Below are 5000 nucleotides of genomic sequence, written 5' to 3'. Positions count from 1 at the left end.
AATCACACCCCGCAGGACTAAGAAGCCCGACGAACGTGGGAAAACATTTAGAGAAGCCGAGCAAGCACCGGTTAGCGCGACTGCAAATAACAAAAGGCAACAGGCAACTTCCGGGGGACATAACTTTCACGACAACCTTCCACTGGGAAACCGCAGGCAACTCGCTCGTAAGTCAAAGCCATCCAAATGGCAATTAACCGAGGGACACGCTTTTCGCAAGGCACCTTCCACTAGGGAAGCGCAGGCAACTCGAAGGCGAGTCGAAGACAACCTTAAGGCATTTTACCCGAGGGACATGGAGGAATGCACCAGTGGAGTTCGCTGCACAGGCAGGGATTCGTCCAACTCGCACAAACCGAACACAACTCACGCGCCACGACGTACACTATGCACCAGCCCCCCAAAACGAATCACCCCCCGAAGGACCAAGAAGCCCGACGAACGCGCGAAAACATTTAGAGAGGCCGAGCAAGCACCGGTTAGCGCGAACGCAAATAACAAGCGCAACAGGCAACTTTCGAGGGACATACTTTTCGCAACAAGCTTCCACTAGGAAAGCACAGGCAACTCGTTCGAACGTCAAAGCCAACCAAATGGCAATTACCCGAGGGACATGCTTTTCGCAAGGCACCTTCCACTAGGGAAGCGCAGACAACCCGAAGGCGAGTCGAAGACAACCTAAAGGCGATCACCCGAGGGACATGGAGGAATGCACCAGTGGAGTTCGCTGCACAGGCAGGGATCCGTCCAACTCGCACAAACCGAACACAACTCACGCGCCACGACGTACACTGTGCACCAGCCCCCCAAAACGAATCACCCCCCGAAGGACTAAGAAGCCCGACGAACGCGCGAAAACATTTCGAGAGGCCGAGCAAGCACCGGTTAGCGCGAATGCAAGTAACAAGCGCAACAGGCAACTTTCGAGGGACATACTTTTCGCAACAAGCTTCCACTAGGAAAGCACAGGCAACTCGTTCGAACGTCAAAGCCAACCAAATGGCAATTACCCGAGGGACACGATTTTCGCAAGGCACCTTCCACTAGGGAAGCGCAGGCAACCCGAAGGCGAGTCGAAGACAACCTAAAGGCATCACCCGAGGGACATGGAGGAATGCACCAGTGGAGTTCGCTGCACAGGCAGGGATCCGTCCAACTCGCACAAACCGAACACAACTCACGCGCCACGACGTACACTGTGCACCAGCCCCCCAAAACGAATCACCCCCCGAAGGACCAGGAAGCCCGACGAACGCGCGAAAACATTTAGAGAGGCCGAGCAAGCACCGGTTAGCGCGAATGCAAATAACAAGCGCAACAGGCAACTTTCGAGGGACATACTTTTCGCAACAAGCTTCCACTAGGAAAGCATAGGCAACTCGTTCGAACGTCAAAGCCAACCAAATGGCAATTACCCGAGGGACACGCCTTTCGCAAGGCACCTTCCACTAGGGAAGCGCAGGCAACCCGAAGGCGAGTCGAAGACAACCTAAAGGCATCACCCGAGGGACATGGAGGAATGCACCAGTGGAGTTCGCTGCACAGGCAGGGATCCGTCCAACTCGCACAAACCGAACACAACTCACGCGCCACGACGTACACTGTGCACCAGCCCCCCAAAACGAATCACACCCCGAAGGACTAAGAAGCCCGACGAACGCGCGAAAACATTTAGAGAGGCCGAGCAAGCACCGGTTAGCGCGAATGCAAATAACAAACTCAACAGGCAACTTTCGAGGGACATACTTCTCGCAACAAGCTTCCACAAGGAAAGCACAGGCAACTCGTTCGCACGCCAAAGCCAACCAAATGGCAATTTAACCGAGGGACATGCATTTCGCAAGGCAACTTGTAGAATTACCCGAGGGACATGGCATGCTTGCCAAGGCCGTGGCTTGGCATGCTTGCCAAGGCCGTGGCATGACATGCTGCTGGCCAAGGCCGGGGCATGCCATGCTGCTGGACAAGGCCGTGGCAAGACATGCTGATGGCCGAGGCCGTGGCAAGGCATGCTGATGGCCGAGGCCGTGGCAAGGCATGCTGATGGCCGAGGCCGTGGCAAGGCATGCTGATGGCCGAGGCCGTGGCGTGGCATGCCATGCTGCTGGACGAGGCCGTGGCAAGGCATGCTGCTGGCCAAGGCGTTGGCATGGCATGCTGCTGACCAAGGCTTGGGCTTGCCATGCTGCCGGCCAAGGCCGCGGCATGGCATGCTGCCGGCCAAGGCCGGGGCAGGGCATGCTGCTGGCCAAGGCTTTGGCATGCCATGTTGCTGGCCAAGGCCGTGGCATGGCATGCTGCTGGCCAAGGCCGGGGCATGGCAAGCTGCTGGCCAAGGTCGTGGCATGGCACGCTGCTGGCCAAGGCCGGGGCATGGCAAGCTGCTGGCCATGGCCGTGGCATGACAAGCTTGCCAAGGCCGGGGCATGGCGTGCTGCTGGCCAAGGCTTTGGCATGCCATGTTGCTGGCCAAGGCTGTGGCATGGCATGCTGCTGGCCAAGGCCGTGGCATGACATGCTGGCGAAGGCCGGGGCATGGAATGCTGCTGGCCAAGGCCGTGGCATGGCATGCTGCTGGCCAAGGCCGTGGCATGACATGCTTGCCAAGGCCAGGGCATGGCATGCTGCTGGCCAAGGCTTTGGTATGCCATGTTGCTGGCCAAGGCTGTGGCATGGCATGCTGGCCTAGGCCAACGTGCCACCGCCACCACCGCGGGCCGCCACTAGACGCATCCCGTGCTTGGCTATGTAGTTTCGATGCCACAAGCCAATGCCACAAGCCAAGCGATGGCATGTGCCAAGCGCCCGCCTAGGCATAGGCGTGGCCTGTGGCCTGGCCATGCTGGCCAGCCTTAAGGGAGGTGCCCCCCCCTTATAATAGCCTGTTAAGCCCTTTTCAATCTGGCAGGAGGAAACATCAACCATGTTTGAGGAGTCATAATGGGGTTTTTTTAAAAAGTAATGGTTTTTTGCCAAAACTTTCAACATGAAAGTTGTATGAAATAATTTAATACACCATAAAAAAAATTACAAAAAAATATTTGGCCACCGGAATATTTTATTTTAATTTATTTCAATTTTAATACTTAAAAAATAATAAAAATTACTAAAAATACTCAAAAAATTCTAGAAAAATTCCAACAATTATAAGATGAGGCACTAGTAATTATAGTAATTTTTTCAATTATTTTTTTATTTTTTATTTATTTTATTATAATTTTTATGAGTAAATAAATAATTAAAAAGCCCAACGAACGTGCAAAAACTCTTAGAGAAACCGAGCAAGCATCGGATAGCTCGAATGCAACAGGCAACTTCCGAGGGACATACTTTTCCCAACAAGCTTCCACTGGGGAAAGCACTAGCAACGTGTTCGCAAGTCAAAGGCAACCAAACGGCTATTACCCGAGGGACATGCATTTCGCAGGGCAACATATACGTAAGTCAAAGCCAAACCAAATGGCAATTACACGAGGGACAGGATTGCTTGCCAAGGGCATGGCATGCGATGTTCTAGCCCAAGGCCAAGGCACGCCACGCTGCGGGACAAGGCCGTGGCAAGACATGCGGCTGGGCTTGGCCTTGGCATGGCATGCCGCTGGCCTTGGCTGGGCAGCGTTGGCCTTGGCATGGAATGTTGCTGGCTTCGGATGGGCTGCCTTGGCCTTGGCCTTGGCCTTGGCATGGCATGCTGCTGGCCTTGGCCTTGGCATGGCATGCTGCTGGCTTTGGCTGGGCTGCCTTCCCCGGGCCATGCCATGCTGCTGGCCTTGGCCTTGGCATGGCATGCTGCTGGCTTTGGCTGGGCTGCCTTGGCCGTGGCATGGCATGGCATGCTGCTGGCCTTGGCCTTGGCATGGCATGCTGCTGGCTTTGGCTGGCCTGCCTTCGCCGTGGCATGGCATGCTGCTGGCCTTGGCCTTGGCATGGCATGCTGCTGGCTTTGGCTGGGCTGCCTTGGCCGTGGCCTGGCATGCAGCTGCCTTGGCCTTGGCATGGCATGCTGCTGGCTTTGGCTGGGCTGCCTTGGCCTTGGCATGGCATGCTGCTGGCCTTGGCTTGGCATGGCATGCTGCTGGCTTTGGCTGGGCTGCCTTGGCCGTGGCATGCCATGCTGCTGGCCTTGGCCTTGGCATGGCATGCTGCTGGCTTTGGCTGGCCTGCCTTGGCCTTGGCATGGCATGCTGCTGGCCTTGGCTTGGCATGGCATGCTGCTGGCTTTGGCTGGCCTGCCTTGGCCGTGGCATGGCATGCTGCTGGCCTTGGCCTTGGCATGGCATGCTGCTGGCTTTGGCCGGCCTGCCTTGGCCGTGGCATGGCATGCTGCTGGCCTTGGCCTTGGCATGACATGCTGCTGGCTTTGGCTGTACTCCCTTGGCCGTGGCATGCCATGCTGCTGGCCTTGGCCTTGGCGTGGCATGCTGCTGGCTTTGGCTGGGCTGCCTTGGCCGTGGCATGGCATGCTGCTGGCCTTGGCCTTGGCATGGCATGCTGCTGGCTTTGGCTGGGCTGCCTTGGCCGTGGCATGGCATGCTGCTGGCCTTGGCCTTGGCTTGGCATGCTGCTGGCTTTGGCTGGGCTGCCTTGGCCGTGGCATGGCATGCTGCTGGCCTTGGCCTTGGCATGGCATGCTGCTGGCTTTGGCTGGGCTGCCTTGGCCTTGGCATGGCATGCTGCTGGCCTTGGCTAGGCATGGCGTGCTGCTGGCTTTGGCTGGCCTGCATTGGCCGTGGCAGGGCATGCTGCTGGCCTTGGCCTTGGCATGGCATGCTGCTGGCTTTGGCTGGGCTGCTTTGGCCTTGGCACGGCATGCTGCTGGCCTTGGCTTGGCAGGGCATGCTGCTGGCTTTGGCTGGCCTGCCTTGGCCGTGGCATGGCATGCTGCTGGCCTTGGCCTTGGCATGGCATGCTGCTGGCTTTGGCTGGCCTGCCTTGGCCGTGGCATGGCATGCTGCTGGCCTTGGCCTTGGCATGGCATGCTCCTGGCTTTGGCTGGGCTG

Source organism: Camellia sinensis, chromosome 14, assembly GCF_055761805.1.
Source record: "Camellia sinensis isolate YWXY chromosome 14, ASM5576180v1, whole genome shotgun sequence".
In the NCBI taxonomy this organism is placed as follows: Eukaryota; Viridiplantae; Streptophyta; class Magnoliopsida; order Ericales; family Theaceae; genus Camellia; species Camellia sinensis.
Note: the sequence above shows the minus strand (reverse complement) of the source record.